The 23,935-nt window shown below is 36.9% G+C and overlaps 1 pseudogene; it reads left to right on the top strand.

Annotated features, from left to right (window-relative positions):
- Positions 1 to 23,687, top strand: part of LOC112400944 (E3 ubiquitin-protein ligase RNF19B pseudogene) — an 81,842-nt pseudogene extending 58,155 nt beyond the window's left edge.
- Positions 23,688 to 23,935: the final 248 nt, after the last annotated feature.

Here is a 23,935-nt window from a genome sequence, read left to right as displayed (position 1 = left end):
ATTGGGAGCCTTACTCTCCTCTGAGCTGGAGAAGTGCCAGTAGAACACAGTATATCAGGAATAATGCCAAGAAAATATTATCATTATAAGTAGCTGTGGAAAAAGCACAGCCGACAGGATGGGGGTAGTTTCTTAGGAATTTTCTGGAAAGGGAAGGAGTGACTTTCCCAGCTCTACTTTCTTGGACCAAAGCCCAGACTTCCTATAGACATATCATAGCAAGAATTCCTGGCAACCTAGTAGTATCTCCAGTTGTACCGGCACAACCTTACAGAGACATCTATCAATAGGAAGGATGTTGACACAAGGGTATTGACAAAGTCACAGCTCTTTTATTTAGATAACATTTAGTATATATAATTTTAATTGGAAAAGGAATCTCTGTCATAGGCCCTTAGAGTAATGTGAAAAAAAAATGTTTACAACAAATGCCAGAGATCAGAGAGTTAATTTATTGGTGATTTGTTTCCATTTAAATCAAAGAAGGTAAACTCTTGTCTTATCAAATTGAAAAATGTATTAATTACATTAAATTAATATAATATTAATCTATTAAATTAAATACATTAATTTGAAATTTATTTGAAATATTAAATTTCAAAGACGTCAAGAAAGTATTGAATTGTTCCACAAATTTTATTCCTTCAGGTTGTATAAAGGTTTTTGTTTGTGGTTTTTTATTTATTTATTATTTTATTTTTTTTGGCACACGGGCCTCTCACTGTTGTGGCCTCTCCCGTTGCAGAGCACAGGTTCCGGACGCGCAGGCTCAGCGGCCATGGCTCATGGGCTCAGCCGCTCTGCGGCATGTGGGATCTTCCCGGACAGGGGCACGAACCCGTGTCCCCTGCATCGGCGGGCGGACTCTCAACCACTGCGCAACCAGGGAAGCCCTGTGGGGTTTTTTTGTTTGTTTGTTTTGTTTTGTTTTCTGATTCTTTAGATATTAAAAGTGCAAACAGGCTAATATTAGTCAAGGTGTTGAGGAATTCTCAGTGTATGACCTCCTTTATTTACAAATAAATATTGTGAGCATATAAAAGTTAAAATTTGGGGTGTTAGAGATGGTCGTTTTTGATTGGATGCAGTTGGGACTAAATTGCCCTGAAGGTGCTGCCAGGTTGGACTCAAAGAGAGGCCTTGGCTGCAAACAAACAGGGAATTATCCCTGTCACTTGCCTCAAAGATTTTTCAAAGAATCCTTCGGTTGTCCTTGAAAAATCACCAGTGAGGGAACTGGTTGAAGAATAAGAGAAATAAATGAAATCTAAGGCAATTTTAATTTTTATTATGAGCCAAAGGCTCTGTTCCATTGCCTTGGACTTGAAGCCTTGCTTTCCATTTTTCTTTGTGATAGCTGATATTCCTGGAAGGGTATATAAGACCACTCCTGAGCTTTGACTTTAAATTCTGAGGTAGAAACCCTATTTAAGCACAAGTCTGATGGTGGAGAAATTAACTAGCATCCGAGTTGCCCTTTCTCAACTCTCTAATAAAAAAACTCTGGGGCTTCCCTGGTGGTGCAGTGGTTGGGAGTCTGCCTGCTGATGCAGGGGACATGGGTTCGGGCCCCAGTCCGGGAAGATCCCACGTGCCACGGAGCGGCTGGGCCCGTGAGCCATGGCCGCTGAGCCTGCGCGTCCGGAGCCTGTGCTCCGCAATGAGAGAGGCCACAACAGTGAGAGGCCTGCATACCGCAAAAAAAAAAAAAAAAAAAAAAAAAACTCTGAAAATAAATAAATAGAAAGAACATTCAAATAGCTCCACTAACTTAGGGAAAGATCCAAGTAGTTTGTGCTGACTTAGGCCTACTCTATTCCAACAGGGATATAAGTAAGAAGGGCTTTCTCCATATAACAGAAACTGTCCCCTCGTCTCCCCTACCCCAAATATAACAGTGGCTTAAACATTTAAAAAATTTAATGTGGTTTTGCCAGCTCAAGGATTTCAGAGTCTATGTCCTGAATTTTTTGCCCTTTTCTTTGTGGTCTTCTTGTGGTTACAAGGTAGCTGCTCCATCTCCAACATCACATCCATATTCTAGGCAGAAGAAAAGGGAGAGCAAAAACTAAGGCAACATGATTTTACTCCATTTTTGATGAACTGCTCAATCAACTTATATCTCCTTTCCCAGAATTGTATTTTTCATAGTATCCTCTCTCTACCAGAGAAGATGGTTATTGTTTTCTATATGAGAACATTACTGTCCTCCATTCCCCAAATTGCTATTCTCTTAGGAAGGAAGATGGAAAGGGTAGGAAGTTAGTCTGTTACAAATATTCATCATTAATGTTACCTCACATAATTCTCAGATCTATTCATTTTTCTGTATTTCCATTTACACGATATTTACAAATGAGAACTAAGATATCAGTTAATTGGATTGATCAGGGAGGGTCTCGTGGAGGAGGTGAGACTTAAAGATGAGTCTTGAAGTTTAACTATAATTTGGAGAAGCAAAGGGGGTGGAAATTCTAAGCAGAAGGAAAGAAGGGATAAAAGCCCCAAGATGGAAATGATTATAATACGTATGAGTGTGATTATGGTTATGGGCAAAGAAAGTATTAGGAAATTAGACATGCTTGAGCTGAGGTATTTGGAAAATCTTATAGCTATTTCTTTAAAAAGTAGAATGGATGGGGAGAACTAAGTCAGATACTCAGATCTGATTGTTGTATAGCATTATGGAGAAGCATGAAGTGATCCAAATTATAGTCCAAGGGAAGCTCTAATCCTTAAGATCTGAAAAAGAAACTCTTGTCTAAATGTAGCCTCTGTCAATAGCTATTTAATATGTATTCTTCATTTCTATAGCCCACCTTCTTTGCAGCTACCTTGAATTTTTTAAGTTTTTAAGGTTATTTACATTTCATCGCCTTCCTGGAACATAGGAAGTACTCACATGTTTGCAGAATCAAATTACATTGAATTATGCCCTACTCACCAACACTCCTGGGAATGGCCCATAGCTCCTGCTGGTGGGTCAGGCCTAAGCTGTCATGTTGGTTCCTCCAGACATGTCTTTTTTTTCATAGAGTCAGAGGAAGCTCATTCACAGCTGATGATTTGAGCCAAATATATTTGCTCTTGTGGAAATGGGGTCACTGACAACCAGATCTAAGTGGTGAAGGGGAGGGGAGGCCATAATCCCTGAATAATCAGAGGAAGCTATTTTGCATGGTGAAAAGTACAGGGTAAGGCATCATCATTCCAAAGACATCAAATTTTCCATTTCTCAGGTTTGGCTTGACGTCACCTTTCCTTCCATAATACCTACAGTGTCCCTTCAGTAAATTTTCTTAGACTGGTATGTTAGGTTTCTCTTTCTTGTTATCAGTTATGCCTAACAAGGACAGAAATATATTTGAATAATATTCCTATAGATCCCTATTGGAGGGATGAGATTGCATTAAAAAGGGAGGCACTCTTAATACATTATATCTTTTTAAATGACAGCATAAGAATTGGTGCAACCACATTCCAACCATCTTATTCTTGCATGGTGAGCATCATTACTCATTTTTGAAAATTGTAGGGTTGATAGTGAAGTCTTTTTAAAAATGTAAGTCCGTGTCATCTCTGAAGTTAATGCAGATTGTCTTAGTCTACTATTATTTATGTATTAGTCCAGTTAATCCTCACAATTCATTCAGTGATGGAACTTCTAATAACATAGGATAGGAAGGATATAAGTAGATTTTCCACATTTTTTTTTTTCTGATATATTCGTCTCCATTCTGAGGGTTGTCTTTTGGTCTTGATTATGGTTTCCTTTGCTGTGCAGATTTTCCACATTTTTATTGGGAAAATCAGAAGGTTCTACAGGGGCCATTCAGAAGTGTGGTTGATAAAAAGACCACAAATCCATGGTCCCTACTGTGACACTTTCAGTCTTACCACAGACATTATATTCATCCCCTTGATCTGTTGGATGAGAATTACCTAATGGGCCAAACTTGACCTTAAGTGGTTCATCAAAGTGAATCCAGGGATGCTGCAAAGCAAGCACTGATTACAAGCAAAGGTACAGCTACCACCGCTCTGTTTAAGCAGCTGCCTGAGACGAAGAATGAAGGTTGGCAGACCATAGCAAGTGTCAGAAGCATCAGTCATATAATTTTATTTGGTTTGTTTTTGTCTTATGGAAGTCCTCTCTGATAGGAATAAAGATGTTTAGAAGGGAAGGACTTGTTTTGAATTCTGATTAATTTAGAAGATATTCCTTTGGAGGGCTTGTATATTGTCTATGCTAACCTGTACCTGTGTCTGAGTCAGAGGCCTTGGAAAGGTGAGGTTATAAAGAGTAGGGTGAGTGGATGCAAACCTCCAGTGTTTTACCCCTTAACACATTAGTGGAGCTTTATTTTGGGGGAGAAAAAAAGAAATGAGGCAGGATAAGGAAAGGACCTAGGGCTACCCTTGGACTGGGCAAAGAGCTTCTGGAGGCCACAGCTCAGGGAGATGGGGCATGTGTGAGGGCATGAGATGTATTGAGTAGATGGGAATTCAAGAAACAGGAAGAAATCCTCTTTACTCACAAAACCCTTTTATTTCCCCTCCCCCAACTGTCCTCTGCTTGTTTTGCTAATGAGGGATGATGAATCATTGTGCATTGAGCAGCTGCTACAAACCAGGCTTTGCTTTAGGCACTTCATGTCCAACCTCTGACCAATCCACCAACTGTCCTGGGAAAACTCTGCGTAGTGAAGTGGTCCATGGTAGTCTAATTAGTGTAAACTGTCAACTTATCAGTGAAAATTCACTCAGGTGACTGTGGAATCAGAAAAGGAATATCCGTTAGAAGGACATAGAAATAACATGTAGAGAAGTTGTCATTTCCCGTGTCTGGGTACATTTATTTTTGATTGTTTATACTGAATTTATTTTTTGTTTTCCAAGTATTTTTTTTCAAAAGAGAAGCAGAGAGAGAATGAATGTCTGGAAAGCTGACTACTTGAAAATTATCTTGCTAGCGAACACTAGCAAGCGTCACATTTGGTGGCTTTACAAGAATCATCAATTTTATATTACAGGTGGTTCTCAGGTTGTAGTTCCAGGATTTTATACATGCGTCCAGTCTGTTTTCTGCAACCTAGAGGGATGAACTGTTGATAATTAGTTTTATGCCATAGGGATTCTAACTTTGTATTAAAAGATATGTGTGATGTCCCTTTGCATGTAATGTGAATCAGTTATTTGATTATAGGAATTAGTTGTTTAGTCTGTTTGCTTTGAGAACAGGGGACAGTTATCTTCTCTTGGGAGAGATCAGCTTTCATCTTTAGTCTATATTATTATAAATCTTTTTTCGTAGAGATAACAGAAAAATCGCGTTACTCATTGAATTAAGTTATGCTTTTAAAACTTGAAAGAACTTTATTGGAGAGTTTCAGGTATTTTATTAAAATTTATTGTAATTTACTAGACATAAATTATTGTGTGATAATTATCTCCCTTAGAAGTAATATATGAAGTAAAATTTTACCAATGTTAGCTCATTATTTTCACTCTATTTTATCATTTTTATTTTCTTTAGTTTTAAGTGTTCTGAAATAACCCTCCCAAAAAATTAATGCGTTTTGTTGAGAGAATTAATTATGCACCCAAGAAAATCTATTTTTTTATTAGAGAGCAGATATTCTAGCTATTTGCTTTGCATTGAGAGAATTTGACAGATACGGATAGGTATTTAGATTTATTTTTAATAGGAAAGTGATGTTGGTTTTCCATGTGAAGATTAAAAATTATTACACATGAGAAAATTACTATATAACAATGCAGTTTGTTATTTTATGTTATTGTTACATGTTTATGTTATATGTTATTTGGAAAGTGGACAAATAGATGAACAACATATTGTTTCTCTGACAAAAACTCTAAAGGTAATCCCAAACCAATGAACTCCATGTAATTCAAAGAAAACTCTGCTGTGAAATGTAGAATAGATAATCTAGTGTAAATTACTTCCTTGGAGAGTTAATTTTTCTCTGGTGGCGAGTTATTAGTAGAGATAATTGAGGTGGTCATTGATTCAAAGGAAATTTATGGAATTAATGCCAGTGATACCTCAGAAATTCATAAACTTGATTTCTTAATGAGAAAAGTAACACAAAGAGTTTTTTCACTTTTTATATGGTAATACTTTATAATATCATTTGATATAACAGAGGATTTTGATTCTCCAAGTGGCCTCAAACTAATGGCAGTCCTTCCTCTCTCCAAACTGGTATAAACTGAATTTATTTACATTGGAGAGTCAAGCATTTACAGGACAGGATGTTCCTGTTTGATATTTTATGCTCTCTCATTTTCATCCACTGTGAATATATTGTCTTGAGCTCTTTTGGCAAAGGGAGAAATTAGCTTAGCACAGCTATTTTTTTCTGACCTCATTTTATTCTTTGGAAAAATACTTAGTATTTTGCAGCATCAAAGTGGCAAAAATAGAAGAATTTAAACTCACATATATAGGGTCTGTGGCAGGACTAGAAAATAGCCCTCAGTACACAGAAGTTGCAAGTCACTGAGGGAAATTGAGCAGCCAGAGTCAAGCTTCTAAGTCACTGCTGATCAGAGCTGAGGGTCATGGTTAGGACCTTTAAATAGAAACAGCATCATACTGGTTTTCTTTTACCCCCTCAAGCTACTCCCTCACCCTTGTGTACTCCTTATAGACTTCATTCTGATTATATGAGGATCTAAAAATAGAACAAAGATGGCTACATCTTTTTGTATATGTGTGTGCTGTAATAAAAAAAAGAAAGAGATGAAACAATTTTATTGTTTGTTTTATTAACCGTAATATAACCTTAAGAATTTCTATTAAATATGTTTACTTCCTTATAACTTGTACTACACTAGGCACTGTATCTGGCAAGAAAGGTAAAAAGTACACTTTTTTTTTGTCAGTCAATTTTATGTTGTATAATATTATATACTACCTGTCAGTATAATACTTTTTATCTTTTAAGTTAAATGTGGTGATGCCACAATTCAGTAAACATTTGTGCAGAATTTATATGCTAAGAGCCGTGTGTAATAAAAAAATGGGAGATTGTAATTTAGCAGGGGAAATGCCTATATTTTTTGACTGTATCAATAGTATGAGTAAGTATGTATAAAATGGATAAGAGAGGTAAATGAAATAGAACTATTAAGAAAGATAGCATTAATTTTGACTGAGACTTTGGAGTAGAGATGATATTAAAAAGAGGTTCCTAGAGGGAGTAATGTTTAAACAGGGACTTGAAAGATAATTAGGATGGGGGTGGGAACATTCCAGGGTTGGCAGTGAGGTGGCCTAACATGAGTTAAAGCATAGTTAAAGATTGATGAGTCTTAGGTATGTTTGGAAATATCAAATAATCCATTTTTTAGGTGGAGCCTTAAAGAGTAAATTTAGACCAGACAATGGAAGGGGTTGAAGGCTGTGCTGAGGAATCTGGACTTCATTCTGTGAATTATGGGGATTCTCTGAAGGCTTTTGAGTAGAAGAGTTATCTTTAAGGACAGTAACTGATGACAGTAGGAAAGATGTAGGTGAGAAGGAGACAGAGGGAGGGAAGGAGGGGCCTGGCACATGGAGATATTTCTTGGCAGGTTACTGGTAGTTCAGAGACAATGGGCTACAATGAAAAGATCACAGTGAGAATGGATTTCTGAATAATACGGCTGGGGTTTGATGGCTGATTGACCTGGGAAGGGGAAAAGGGAGAAAGAAAGGAGTAAAAAATTTTCCCCTCAATATTTTGACTTAGTAACTTGGAAAATGGTGATGCTATTAGCTAAAGTTGGGAATATTGGCAGACAATGGGGAAAATAAAAAAATCCACTTTTGTCATATTATACATGAGAATTAGTGGGATGTCCTTGTGGGGCAATCAAGCTCATGAGTTATGGTAAAAGTAATATTGATAAACCGATTTCTGAAATCATATATATATCAACATTTAATACATGAAATAATTCAATTTTTTAAACATCTTTAATTGGAGTATAATTGCTTTACAATGGTGTGTTAGTTTCTGCTTTATAACAAAGTGAATCAGTTATACATATACATATGTTCCCATATCTCTTCCCTCTTGCGTCTCCCTCCCTCCCTCCCACCCTCCCTATCCCACCCCTCTAGGTGATTACAAACCACCTAGCTGATCTCTCTGTGCTATGCGGCTGGTGTAGATACTCTTCAAGTTCTGTGATCTAATATAAAACTCTCCAGTCGTCTTTTAAAAAAAATCTATAAAATAAAGGCTGTAAATGTCCTTTTATCTCTCAAATTCCATGATTCTGAATGGTTAGGGATTCTTTAAAGTTTTTTTTCTTAAAACAGCTTCATTGAGATATAATTCACATACGATAAAATTCACCCATTTTATATGTATAATTCAGTGGTTTTAGTATACTCATAGAGTTGTCCAGCTGTCATCACAATTTGGGAACATTTTCATCACCCCACACACACAAATAAATTCCATATCCCTTACCACTAAGTCTCCATTTCCTTCCAGTCTCCTGAGTTCTAGGCAACCACTAATCCACATTCTGTCAGTATAGATTTTCCTGTTATGAACATTTTGTACAAATGGAATGATACAACATATAGTGTTTTGTTTCTAGCTTCTTTCACTTAGCATAACACTTTCAAGGTTCATCCATGTTTGAGCATGTATCAGTATCTTATTTTTATTGCCAAATAATATTCCCTCATATGGATATACCACATTTTATTTATTGATTTATTAATGAATGGATTTTTCACTTTTTGGCACTTATGAATAATGATACTGTGAACATTTGTGTTTATTTGTACTTATGTTTTCATTTCTCTTGGGTATATAACTAGAAGTGGAATTGCTGGTAACTCTGTGTTTAAACTTTCAAGGAGTTCCTAGACTGTTTTCCAAAGTTGATGCACTGTTTTGCATTCTTACCAGTAATGTATGGATTCCAATTTCTCACATCATTGCCAACACTTGGTATCATCTGTCTTCTTGATTATAGCAATCTTGGTGGTGTGAAATGGTATTTACTTGTGGCTTTGATTTGCATTTCCCTGTTGGATATGATGTTGAGCATCTTTTCATGTGCTTATTGGCCATTTGTATATCTTCTTTAGAGAAATGTCTGTTCAGATCCTTTACCTATTTTTAATTGACACACTTGTCTTTTTATTATTTAGTTTTTATTACTGACTTGTAAGAGTTTTTTTTTAATGTATTCTAGACACAAGTTCCACATCAAACATATGATTTGTGAATGTTTTTCCTGTTCTATGGGTTATCTTTTCACTTTCTCGATGGTATCTTTTGAAACACAAAATGATTTAAAATTTGATGAAGTACAATTATTTTTTCTTTTGTTGCTTATACTTTTGATGTTCTATCTAAGAAACTGTTCCTAATATGAGATCATGAAGATTTACACCTATGTTTTCTTCTAGGAGTTTTATGGTTCATCTCTTGCATTTAGGAATTTAATACACTTCAACTTAATTTTTGTATAATTTTGTGAGGTAGGGGTAAAATTTCATTCTTTTGTATGTGGATATCTAGTTGTCCCAGCACCACTTACTGAGTAGACTATTTTTTCCCCTTTAAATTTTCTTGGCACCCTTGTCAAAAATTAACTGACCATAATTGTGAGGGTTTATTTGTAGACTCTCTATTCCATTCATCTTTATTTCTACCCTCATAATAGTATCATACTGTCTTGATTACTGTGTCTTTGTAGAAAAGTTTTGAAATTAGGAAGTGTGAGTCCCTCCTACAAGTTTCTTCTTTTTCAAAATTGTTTTGGATATTCTGATTTCTTTGGATTTCCATATTAATTTTAGGATTAGCTTACCAAATGTTGCAAAGATGCTAACTGGGACTCTGATAGAAACGGTATTGAATCTATAGATAAATTTGGAGAGAGTTTCCATTTTAACAATATTAAGCCTTCTGATCCATGAATAATATCTTTTCATTTATTTAGGTCTTCTTAATTTCTTTTGAGAATGTTGTATAGTTTTCAGAATATAATTTTGCACTTATTTTGTAATTTTATTTCTAAGTTTTAAAATTCTTTTTGATGCTATTGTAAATGGAATTGTTTTATTAAGTTCATTTTCAGTTTGCTCATTGCTACTCTATATACAATTGATTTTTTTATGTATTAATTTTGTATCCTGGAACCTTGCTAAACTTATTATTCCTAATAGTTTTGTAGTGAGTTCCTTTGGATTTTGTATGTTTAAGACCATGTCATCTGCAAATTGAGATTGTTTTACTTCTTCCTTTCCAATCTGGATGCTTTTTATTTTCTTGTTAATTGTTCTGGAAAGAATCTCCAGTGCAATGTTGAATAGAAGTGAAGAAGATATTCTTGCTTGTTCCTAATCTTAGGGGAAAGTATTCAGACTTTCACCATTAAGTATGATGCTGGCTGTGGGTTTTTCATAGATGCCCTTTATCATGGTGAAGATGTTTTAATCCTAGTTATTTGAGGGTTTCTTTGCTTCCTCTGCCTGGAGTGCCCTTTCTTTTCTCTCATATCTGGTGAATACCCTCATATCCTCTAAGACCAGCTTAAATGTCTCCAGTCAACAAAGCTGATCCTTTCCCTCTTTCTACTTCTGGCTTTAGGGTTATAAGTCGTAAAGGAATGGAAAAAATTGACTTTGAGTCACTTTTAAAAATGTTTTTCAATTTGGAAAATATCCAATTATTAATTCAAGGCACTAAGATCAGAGCCCTCACAGACCATTCCATTTAACCTGCCGAGGGACTGATTTCCAGGCACAAAACTTGGACAGTGAATTTGCATAATACATTTTCAAAGTAAAAACTGATGTACATCTGTCTGCATAGTTAGTAATCATTTTCAAAGTACAAACTGATGCACATCTGTCTGTATAGTTAGTAATCCATGCATTTGCAAAAATCTAATAAAATGTGTCCTGAACATACATCTAAAATGATAAATATTGAATATTCTGCAATTGAAAAGACATTGTGAGCTATCTGATCCAGTGAAATGAATTTTTCATTAAAATGGCATATTAATTGAAAACTGAAGATTAATGATTTTTACTTAAATGTATATTAAATCACAATTCACTTCTGCCACTTTTCTCTCCAAATAGTGAAAGCATTGAGTTTTGCCTTCACTTGAGCAGGTTAGCTTTTAACTTATTTTGCTGGCTTTCTTTCACTCACTCATTTACTTACTAACTCACCAATTAATTTTAAAATGTTCATTTATAATAATTTCTATAGGAAAAGTTAATAAAAACAAATCCCTATTCTGCAGGAATTTATTTTATTAGAGAAATTAAAAGAATATAATGTGAAGTAGTTGATACAGACTTCTAGTTGAAGTTAGCAGCCTCGGTACATGTGTCAGCTTCCCTTTGCCCTAACATATATGCACATGTCAGACATGCACGCACACAAAGGGGAGACAAGCTGGGAAAACAGACTTATAAAACCATAGAAGAAATGTAAGCCTATTATTTATACCAACAAGTGTAGTCTGTGATTCATAAACATAAATGGATGTAAAATATTACCAGATACTTGAGAAAACCCAGCAAAATGAAAGATTGAACCAGGAGAGATGATTCTAGACCAAAGAAAGAACAAAATAGAAAATAAAGTTTTTAAATTAATATCTTCAGGAAGGTTCTAAATTTTTTGCATCCATAAATTAATATAAACATGATATGAGAAAATGAGCAATCAAAATTAAGAAAATAATCTGGGAAGTTAAATATATAATAATAAACTGTAATAAAGTTTGAGTTGGCTAAATCATGAGATGCTTGTAGTTGAAAATAAAGTAAGAATCTGGAAGATAAAATGAAACTGTTTTAATTTCTTAGGACTGACTTAACAAACTACCACAAACTTGGTGCTAAAATAACAGGATTATATTCTCACAGTTCTGGAGGCCAGAAGTACGAAATTAAGGTATCAGCAGGGCTGGTTTCTTCTGGAGGCTCTGAGGGAGAATCTGTTCCATGTTTCTCTCTTAGCTTCTGGTGACTGCTGGCAGTCCTCGGTGTTCCCTGACTTGTAGATCCATCATTTCAATCTCTGTCTCCATCTTCACATGGCCTTCTCTTGTGTGCCAGTGTAACTATTTCTCTCCTCTTCTAAGGATTTGCCATTGAATTTAGGGCTCACCCTAATCCAGGTTGGTCCCATCTAGAGATCCTTACTTTAATTACATCTTCAAAGACCCTTTTGCCAAATAAGGTTATATTCTGAGGTTTGAGATGGACATATCTTTTGGGGGCCACAGTTCAGTCCATTACAGAAACATACCACAGAACTGGAAAATATGAGAGTGAAAGACTTTAAGGACCCAAGGAATAAATCTAGTTGGAGGTACCATTCAAGATATTTAACCACTGATATGGCATAGGCATAGACTGATCAAATGGAGGCTATCCAGTCAGAATTGATGCTAACTGAATATTAGCTCAGGATTCCAAAACAGAGAAAGGGGGCAGTGAAACACAGGAAATAATCAAAGACATAGTAGAAGAAAATTTCTTCAGGCTTAAGAAAGGTTCTTTCTTAATATTGAAAAAGTCTGGTAAGTACGTCAAGTAAGATAAATGAAAAAAAAAAAGTTCTAGGAGAAAATAATTTGGATACTTTCTAGGGGAAATTCCATCCCTCCAAGGATAAGAGGAAATCTGAAAAGTTTCCAGTGAAAACAAATGGGTTACCTACAAAGCAATGTTAGAAATATGAATCAGATTTTTCATCCTAATTCCAGGTGCTAGAACACAAAATAGCAATATCTTCAACTAACTGTCTGAAAAATTAGGAAAAAACAGTAATAAAGAAACTTTGTATTCACAGTTTCTGGGCACTGAAACGAGTAGGTGGTGGGGAGAAACACTCTTCATTTTCATTTTATGCCCTTTTGTACTTTTTTTTTTAAGAACAGTTTTAAGTTCACAGAAAATTTGAGTGGAAGGTACAGAGATTTTTCCATATCAGGTTTCCCCCACTATCTGGAAGTAGAGTGTTCCCATAAAACCCTTTCTAAACTGAAGTGTCCTAAAGCAAAGAAGCAATTACCTTAAGACACATCTTTTTGGATGGATGCACAAAATAAATCAAGATAAAGTACAGACACAGTTCAAAGCTATGATGGCTTGATGTTGAGATGCTGAGTAGTTACCAGGGAAAGAGCTTGGAGGTGCCAATTTCGCTGCTCAGGGTGCGAGCTGCCTTTGTAACACCTCACTGCAGAACAAAGGCTGAGTGCTAATTTTGCTTTTTGCCTTTTTTGGTAAAAGCAAAAGTCCTCTTTGGGTTTCTTTCAGTTAATGAAAACATGTACTAATGTAGGTCTCTCATAAAAGCTATAAAGTGGACTTTGGAAAAGCAGGGCATACCTGTATTCCCTACCCCACCTATGCATAGCCTCCTCCATCGTCAACATCCCCCACCAGTGTGGTTACATTTGTTAAGCTTGACAAACCTATACTGACACATCATAATCTCTCGAAGTCCATAGTTTATTGTAGGGTTCATGCTTGGTGGTGTACGTTCTATGGATTTGGACATATGCATAATGACATACATCCACCATTATAATATACAGAGTATTTTCATGGCCCTAAAAATTCTCTGTGCTCCACGTATTAATCTCTCCCAACCCCTGGCAACCACTTACTATCTCCATAGCTTTGCCTTTTCTGGAATATCAAATAGTTGGAATCATACAGTTTGTAGCCTTTTCAGATTGACTTCTTTCAGTTAATAGCATGCATTTAAAGTTCCTTCATGTCTTTTCATGGCTTGATAGCTCATATAATTTTATCACTAAATAATATTTTAATGAAATGACATTCCATTGTCTTCCAGCCTCTACCCATCCATTGTCTGGATGTGCCACAGTTTATTTATCAGTTCATCTACTGAAGGGCACCTTGGTTGCTTCAGTGTTCTGGCTGTTATGAATAAAGCTGCTGTAAACATCTGTGTACAAGTTTATGTGTGGACTTAAGTTTTCACCTCTTTGGGTAAGTATCAAGGATCATGATTGCTGGATCGTATGGTAGGAGTGTTTGGTTTTGTAAGAAACTGCCGAACTGTCTTCCAAAGTGGCTGTATTGTTTTTGCATTCCCACCAGCAATGTATGAAAATTTCTGTTACTCTACATCCTTGCCAGAACTTGGTATTGTCAGTGTTCCAGATTTTGGTCATTCTAATAGATGTATCTGGTATCTGATTGTTGTTTTAATTTGCATTTCCTTTATTTGCTTATTTTCCATCTGTATATCTTCTTTGGTGAGGAGTCTGTTAAGGTCTTTGGCCCATTTAAAAATATTGTGTGCTTTATTGTTGAGTTTTAAGAGTTCTTTATATATTTTGGATAATAGTCTTTATCAGATGTCTTATTTGCAAATATTTTCCCCCAGTCTGTGGCTTGTCTTCTTATTGTCTTGACATTGTTTTTTAAAGAGCAGAAGTTTTAAATTTTAATGAAAGCCAGCTTATCAATTATTTCTTTCATGAATTGTATCTTTGGTATTTTACCTAACAAGTCATCACCATACCCAAGGTTATCCAGGTTTTTTCCTTTGTTATCTTCCAGGAGTTTTAGAGTTTTGCATTTTACATTTAGGTCTATAATCCATTTTGAGTTAATTTTTATGAAGGATGTAAAGTCTGTGTCTAGATTAATTTTTTTTTGCATGTGGATGTCCAGTTGTTCCGGCATCATTTGTTGAAAAGACTATCTTTGTCCGTGTTTTGCTGAAAGACTTACTTTCAGCTTCAGGTTCAGAGTATTCACCAGCAAAATAACCATTCCACACTTTAATGAGCAAGAATTAAGGAAATTTATTATAGAAGTATAAGTTGCAATATAAGGACAAGTAATATGTATATATACAGAGAGAGAGAAGTAAATGTACATATATCACCAATTTTGGGAGAACTAGCAACATCACCAAATTGAGAAAACAAGCAACATCACCAACCTGGGAGAATTTGTATCACCAAGTTGGGAGAACAAGCAATATAAATATATAGCTAGCTAGCTAGATATAGATAAAAGTGCATACATCACCAATTGGGGAAACACCTACATCCAGATCCGAGCAATGCTGGGAAGTCCTTGGAACAGCAATCTGGAATCCCAATTGGAAGGTCCTGGACAGTGTGTCCACCCCACAGGTGAGACTTCAGAGTGTCGCCCAGAGGAGTCCTGTTTTTAACGCCAAGCTGTGAGCTCATAATCATCAGCTTAAGTGCAAATATGCAGCTCTGGCTACTATCATAAATGCTTTGATACTTTAGTCATAAGTCTCGAGGTGTTCATTGATCCTGGGAACTGGCCAGATTCCCAAGGCCCAGGAAGTTCCGTGACTTACTCCCTTCCTTATCTGTTGGTTCCCAAGACTTGCTAGCACCATTTCTGCTGACCTGCACATAGTCCAGCAGTTCAGTATGTAGCTTCTTTCAGGGTCTTTGTTTAATCAAAGGCCTATTGTTGCCTCTGAAGCCTGAACAAGACTATTAATTTTCCCAACAGTCTATTACATTGCCTTTGCTCCTTTGTCAAAGATCAGTTGACTGTATATATATGGTTCTATTTCTGGGTTCTCTATTCTGTTCCATTGATCTATTTGTCTATTCTTTCACCAACATCACACTATATTGATTACTGTAGCTTTATAGTAAGTCTTGAAGTTGAGTAGCATCAGTCTTCCAACTTTGTTCTTTTCCTTCAATATTGTGTTGGCTATTCCCAGGTCTTTTGCCTCTTCATATAAACTTCAGAATCAGTTTGTTAATATCCACAAAATAACTTGCTGGGACTGTGATTGGGACTGCATTGAATTTATAGCTGAAGTTGGGAAGAACTGACATTTTGATAATACTGAGTCTTCCTATCCATGAACATGGAATATTTCTCCATTTATTTAGTTCTTCTTTGATTTTATTCACCAGAGTCTTGTAGTTTTCCTCATATAGATCTTACACCTATTTTGTGAGATTTATACCTTAGTATTTTATTTTGGAGGGTGTTAATGTAAATGGTACTGTGTTTTTAATTGCAAGTTACACTTATTCGTCATTAGTAAATAGGAACGCAATTGACATTTGTATATTAATCTTGTATCATGCAACCTTGCTGTAATTGGAATTTTTTTAAAAATTGATTTTTTTCGCTTTTTCTGCATAGATAATCATGTCATTTGCAAAACAAAGATAGTTTTATTTCTTCCTTCCCAGTCTGCATAACTTTTATCTCCTTGTCTCATTGCATTAATAAGGACTTCCAGCATGCTGTTGAAAATGAGTGGTAAGAGGGAGCATCCTTGCCTTGTACCTGATCTCAGTGGGAAAGCTTTGAGTTTCTCACCATTAAGTAGGATATTAACTGTATGTTTTTATAGGTTTTTATAATCAAGTTGAGAAACTTCCCTTCTATTTCTGGTTTACTGAGGATTTTTATCATGAATATTGTTGGATTTTGTCAAATGCTTTTTCTGTGTCTATTGATATGATCATGTGATTTTTAAAAATTCTGTTGATATGAAGGATTATATTAATGGATTTTTGAATGCTGAACCAACTTCATATACCTTGGCTGTTGTCTTAGTTTGTTCAGTCTGCCATATGAAATATCACACACTGGGAAGCTTATAAACAGTAGAAATTTATTTCTCACAGTTCTGGAGGCTGGAAGTTTGACATTGGGGTGCCATGGTCAGGTGAGGGCCCTCTTTTGGGTTACAGACTTCGCATTGTATCTTAACATGGTGAAGGAGCTAGGGAGCTCTGTGGGATCTCTTTTACGAGAACAATAATCCCATTCACAAGGGCTCCACCCTCATGACCTAAGCACCCAAAGGTCCCACCTCCTACCAGCATCACATTGGGCATTAGGATTCCGACATGTGAATTTTGAGGCGGTGTAAACATTTAGACCATAGCAGTCATGGTGTATAATTCTTTTTAAAAATATGTTCTTTAATTCTGTTTCTAATATTTTTGTTAAGGACTTTTATGGCTATGTTCATGAGAGATATTTGTCTGTAGTTTTCTTATATTGTCTGCTTTTGGTTGTAGGGTCCTTTAATACTTTAAAAAACATATACATGTGTTATCTCTATAATTTAAAAAGTTAATTTCAATAATAACAAGAGTAGTATATGGCAGTGCTTCTCCAACTTTAATGTGTATATGAACCACTGAAGAATCTTATTAAAAACAGATTTTGATTCAGTAGGTCTTGGGTGATATCTGAGATTGTCTGTTGCTAAAGAACTTTCATGATAAGCTGATGTTGCTAGTCCTAGAACCATACTTTGAGTAGCAAAAGGTATACAGTAAGTCCAATGAAGGGCGCAATAGTTTTTTTAAACCAAAATAATTAAATTGAAACAGTGGTTGAATTAAAAAATTTATTTATACTTAATGGCTAACGAGGGTTTAGAAGCTATCCCTAAAAAGTCATTTTATGATAATTAAGCACTACTTGGATTAAAAAAAAAACCTGACAAGAAAATTAACGACTTAATGTCCAGGGCTGGAGAGGGATGAAAGTCTATGACATGAGTCTTAATTTGCTTCTGGAGATCAATACTTAGCATCATTAACAAGATCAATATAACAGTGTAGCTTAGAATAAAAGAGATTTTAGTTTTTTCTTGAATATTCTCTAATTCCTCTCTGAAAATTGCTGGGTTTTTAATCCTGACCAATGCTAGGAAACATGAGTATAATATTTACCGATGTTGTCATTTATCTATTGGTTGGTTCATTCCTTTGTCCTTTTATATTTATTAGACACCCATTTTGTGGTGCTGAGTAAAGGAAGAGAGCATGTGCTGCTCCCTGAGTTCCCAACCATGCCTGGACACCCATAAAACTGAATTTCTATCAGGACACGAGCCTGGGACGTACAAGTCTGCAAAATGCAAAAGTTTGATCTGTTTTTTTTCAAGAGGGGGAAAATCTCTAAGAATTACAGGCTATTTAATAAGTTGGTTAAAAATGGAATGCAGTAGATTAATTTATGATAAATTGAAAGTACATTTAGTTTTTAATTTACTTAAAAATTTTAAAACTTTCTATTTTATTTCTAACTCTACAAGTAACATAGATATTGTTTTTATAGCAATTAAGTAAATAAATGGGGACAGATAAAGTCTCTTGAATACTTCCCTCAACCCCAGTCACTATGCATTAAATATAATGTATATATATATGCATGTGTATGTATAAATGTACATTACAGATAGATTAAGAAAGAGGTCGCTACATAAATACATACATGAGTGGCTGTGAGTGTGTGATGTTTCTACATAATTAGTGTCTATACTGTACATATTCCACAACTTGATTTTTTTCATTAACATGTCTTAGAGATCTTACTGTGTTAGTCCGTAAAGATTTACCTCGTTGTTTCTAACTGCTATCCAGAATCCCTGTTTAACTATTGCCTGGTAGATGATCATTTATGTTGCATCCAGCTTTTGCTCTTACCACTAGGTACACTGCATTGAACCTCCCTGTGCGTGCCTCATTGTGCCCACCTGTGTGGGCATTTCTATCAGGTAAACACTGAGTAGTTAGACTGCTCTGTTTTAGGTTATGCACCTTTTATGTTTTGTTAGATACTTCTAAATTGCTGTTAATTTGTGTAGATCTAATCTGATTGATATTGCAAAGTATTAAATCTTAAAAGTGGTCTTTGAAAAACAACTTGTTCCTGCTCAGTTTAATTTCCTCAGTAACAAACCATAGCCCTGGAGATAAGGAGGGGGAGAAAGAAAAGCAATATATTTGAAGCGAAGCTTTGGATTTGAATTAATAATTTTCTTACTAGTGAGATTTAGAAAACTGCTTTGAAATATACAGTGGTCAGACACCCAGTTAGCTGGACTGCCCAAACCCAAAGCCAGTAATCAATAAAGTAGCATCAATCTGAGGGTCGTTATTGAAGTTCCTCTGGTTTTACTCTTAATTAAAAAAATTGAACAGAATAAAAAGCAAGCTTAATAAAACTGAACATTTCTTAAGAATAATGGGGACATCGGGCTGTTTTGAAGAAGTGACCATTAAAAGTAGAATCTTCCTCATTGGTGATGCCATCCAGTGATTCATTTCATTTATGTTTAGACTGAATTCAATCAGCAGGTAACTGGCTCTCCTGGCTGGATACTTTCCGCCCCCAGCTCTTCCCAACCCTTCTCCACCTGGCTCCTCATTCTGTGGTCCAGTGCAGACATACCCGCCTTCACTGTTCATACTCAGGCTATTAGTGCTAAGTCTATGTTTCTTACAGAACTCCTTCATAATCTTATGGATTATAGCTGTTCTTTTTCCCCTCTCTCTTCACTCGTCATTGGACTGCTTGAGGATTGAACCATGAATTGTCCATTATTGTAGTCCCAGCTGGCAGCACTGAGCTTAGGAGCCTAGTGGTGAAGGATGTGAACTTCAGACAGATCCGTGTGCAAACTTCAGCTCTGCCACTTTCCAGCTCTGTGTATTCTTGGGGAAGTTGCTTGCGACAGTGATGCTTCAGTTGCCTTATCTGTAAATTGGGGCTTGTCTACCTTAAGAGATTGTTTGGCGAGGATTCATTTTAATATCTGAGTGCTTGGCACAGTATAAACAATGAAATGATAACTGCTGTTATTATTATTGTCATTGTTGAAATATAGTTTAAGAAGAACTAAGTAAGAAAAACTCTTAAGGTTATGTAAAAGAGGGCTAATGTATTTAAAAAATGTAACCCAAATTTCCCAGTCTCTTATTTTCTAATAAAAGGAATAGATATGAGTTACTTTCGTTTTCATCTAGAATAAGCTGTATCTCTCTGCATTTATTTAGCACAGACTTAGGGATCTCAATGCAAAATATATTTAGGTTTCCAAGATGTATGTTTTATCAGGCACTTCAAAATTTGACACTTACTCTTAATAATGATGAAAATATTCAGGAATGAACAAGCACCCTGAGTACCTCAGTGGTCTCCTATTTGGCCCAAGGTAGCAATTTCAAAAAGGTGAGGAATCACATCTAAAGAAAACAAATGAACATTTTTAGAATGCGATCTCCTAGCTGGCGTACTCATCTTCCCAGATCTTTAATTCTCCTTTGGGAATTAACTCATATATCACTCTAGTTTCTATAGGTATAAAGTAGTCTTTGCACCATGAGCTATAATGCTACCATGGAAATCTGGGTCTAGGAATTATGATTTACCTCTTAGCTTAGGCATTTTTTGCCTACTCTTCACCATGTTGTTTATTTCAGACAGCCTCTGTGCTCTTTTAACAGGGCATCTGGATTCAAACCTATACCTTTTATAGTGTCTGCCTGTCAAATTGGTACTGCTTCTGAAACCCTTTCTCCTCCCTCCTTTCCTTCTCTGATTTTATGTGCATCCTTTAATTCTCTCTTTCCTTCTAGAAAAACGCAGGTCACCAACAGAACCCCTTTCTAAAAGCATTCTGCCCAGGGAGCTGCATTTCCTGTGCTCTCCACCATTGCCAAATATCTCCTGCTTTCTATTTTCTCTTGTCTCCTGTCACAATAGTCTCTCTCTTTTTATTCTTTTAGGAATAGATATGAAATATTATCTCTTTTAGAAGAGTGAATTTTTATTTTCACATCCCCTCTGAGCTCTTGTGGGTAGTGGTAACAGGAAAGCAGATGTTGTATATAGAAATTGTCATCTCCAGTCAAGTTGTCTCTGTGATAAAACTTGAGATTCTGTGAGGCCGCTGTGTCCTGGAAATGTCATAAGCAAGAACTTCTCTGCCGTTGATCATTCCGAATCCCTGGACTGTATTATTCTAGGGTGTGCTGTGAATAAGGACACTCTTGGTGCCACTCCCTGTACTTTGATTGCCTGCCATCTCTCAGTCTTGAGATTCAAGGTCTCGAAGTCCTGGCCAGACTCCACCTCATACTTCTGCTGCTGACAAATGAACCAACCTGCCTTTCTATTTTGAACCATCTCTGAAAGCTTTCCAACTGTTTCTTATTGCCAAGGTCTCTGCCCCCAATTTGAAAGCCTTAGAAGTCTTGCCTTTTCCCTTCCATCCATCTGGCCTCATTTGATGAATGACCACCCTCATGGCTAGGTCTCAGTTTCTTTGGGTGCTATTTTATGTGTTCAGAAAGTTCCTTTCCATGCCATTCACCTCCTGCCCTGATCCAAGGCCCAAACGTAGAGCGGGCTATTTTGGTTGCTTTTTCCTCTTGGAGGGTTCCGGCTTAGGCATGACCCTGAACGTGGAATTTTATTTTCTTTCATGTAGGTGCCGTAAGAGTCATTGTTATCTCTAAGATATTGGTTAAAAACTAACGTATTGGATAGTGATTGTACATATTCCTGAACACCTTCATAAGATAGGAGATTTTTGATAACAGATCCTAAGAAGGAAACTCTAATGATGGAAAGCCAGTGAATTGAGTATTTTAAAGGGTGTCTTACTTGTTTTTCCCTCAAATCATGCCTATGGGTACCACCTGATCATAATATAAGCCCCTGCCCTCCCCTTTCCTTCATACAGCTTCAAGTTCCCGTTCACAGTAACAGATAACTTCTCAAGGCAGTGGAGTGGGTGAGGCAAGTTGTAGGGAGCCAGACTGCCTGGGTTTGAATCTCACCGTGGCTACTTATTAGGTGTGTGATTTCAAGTGACATGTTTTAATCTGTTTCGTAATTTCCCCATGAATAAAATGGGCATGATAATATTACCTACCTCAGAATGTTCTAAGGTAGATTTTATATAAGTTAAAATCTACCAGGCTTCCCTGGTGGCGCAGCGGTTGAGAGTCCGCCTGCCGATGCAGGGGACACGGGTTCGTGCCCCGGTCTGGGAGGATCCCGCATGCCGCGGAGCGGCTGGGCCTGTGAGCCATGGCCGCTGGGCCTGCGCCTCCGGAGCCTGTGCTCCGCAACAGGAGTAGACCATAACAGTGAGAGGCCCGCGTACCACAAGAAACAAAAACAAAAACAACAACAACAACAAAATCTACCTTATTATTATCTTGAACTGAAATAAGAAAACTCACTCCTAAGTATCTGGGCTGTAGCTGATAAAAGACTAAAATTTTTTCTTAAGTTATGTACATTTATCACATCTTTTATTCTCTGCCTGTATGCTCCTTCTGTGTTTGTCCATGTTAACAGCTCATAGTTTATCCTAGAGAACATTGGATGGCGAACATGTTCCATATAAATATTACTTCGTAAAGGCTTTTCAGTGATCTTGGTGATAAAGTGCACATTGTCTTGGGTTTGCAAGGCTTTCAGAATATTTAAATCCTATAGTCTTAATCAGCCTGATTTAACTCTGTGTATTTGGTCTATTTGTTAACTTCATCCAATGCTTTTAATGTAAATATAATCTGTTTTCCCAGAATGGTGAGGCTTGAGCGAGGTCATCTATGAGTGAAAATCCTTTGTAAACAGAAACATGCTATGCAGATATAAAATATATTAATAATAGCCTTATGAACTCACAAAATAATGAGTTATCTTCAGGTGAAAATAAGGCAGGTGTGGTTAGATTCATGTACTCATATAAGCCTTGAAGATGATAAAAAGCACATGAAGTTTGCCTCTAATTTGTTGATCAATGACTATGGTTACTTATTTGCTTGTAAGTATTTCAGATATTTAACTTTAACCATGCTTGACGTGATTTTTAAAATGTATCAAGTTTAGGAGAGCATAATTTTGTTGCCCTCTAATATTTATTCGGGTAGAACTCATTTTAAAGTTTTGAGGAAAGTGACTACTCTCCTTCAAAAACTCAAGGTAAATCCACTTAAATGACAGGTGAAATGTTACATGCTTTACATTTGATGATACTGTATTCTAAAGATTCTAGTTTCTCCAGAAACTAGAGGCCTCAAGAATCCCAGCATTGGGGAAAGTAGCATTGAAGGTCTAACTCGCATGTTGAGCACCAGTTGAAGACCTACAGATGGACTCAGTGTTACGCAAGGTCCATACAGCAAAACAGACAGCTTTGCAGCCCTCTCGGGGCACACTGAGTGGTGGCATTCTTTCCAGTGGCAAGGGAAAATACAGCAGGTTAGAAGTCCGAGCCGATGTCCTAAAGGAAATTTTCCCCAAAGACACAGCCAATCTTGGTGCAATGAGTGACAACGCAAGTACTCGTGCTCTGGCCGGTTCCATAATCAGTTCCCACAACCCACAGGACAGAGAATACAACAATATGGAGATCCAAGTGGATAGTGAAGCCAAACCAAGCCACTATCAGCTGGTGAGTGGAAGCAGCATGGAGGACTCACTCCATGTTCATGTGCACGTGGCGGAGAATGAAGAAGGCGGAGGTGATGGTGGTGATGGTGGCGGCGATGGCAGCGGTGAAGAGGAGACCCCCCCCTGCAGACACCAAAGCTGTGAACAGAAAGGCTGCCACGCCAGCAGACCTTGGGGCACCAGCCTGGCCCAGCCCAGAGCATCCGCAGTGACCTGGAGAGCTCCGATACGCAGTCCGACGATGTGCCAGACATCACCTCAGATGAGCGTGGCTCCCCTGGCTGCCAAGCTGCAGCCCCTCAACACCCAGAGCCTCAGGTGCGCCGAGCCCAAGTGCGCCTATGAACCTCTCTGCCCCAGCTGAGGGGACAATGTCTTGAAGCCAGAAGATACAGAAGCCAGAGTATGAAGTGGAATGAATGCTCCTGAGAAGCACACTTGTAACTGCATCTTTTGGAATTTTTTCTGGGGGGCAGGGATTTACGTATTTTATTTCAGAGATTCTCTGGTCACAGGCTTTCCCCAGGGGAATTCTGAGAAATTTGCAATTTCTTACCAGATGAAACATGGAAACTTTGCCCTTAGTTCCACCCTGCATCCCCTTTGCCCCCCACCCTTTTTTAGTTTTAATTTGTTGTTTAAACTGATGGTGGCAAT

Source organism: Neophocaena asiaeorientalis, unplaced genomic scaffold (assembly GCF_003031525.2).
Source record: "Neophocaena asiaeorientalis asiaeorientalis breed wild unplaced genomic scaffold, Neophocaena_asiaeorientalis_V1.1 scaffold550, whole genome shotgun sequence".
Lineage (NCBI taxonomy): Eukaryota > Metazoa > Chordata > Mammalia > Artiodactyla > Phocoenidae > Neophocaena > Neophocaena asiaeorientalis.
Note: the sequence above shows the minus strand (reverse complement) of the source record. Positions and strands in the feature narration are given on the sequence as shown.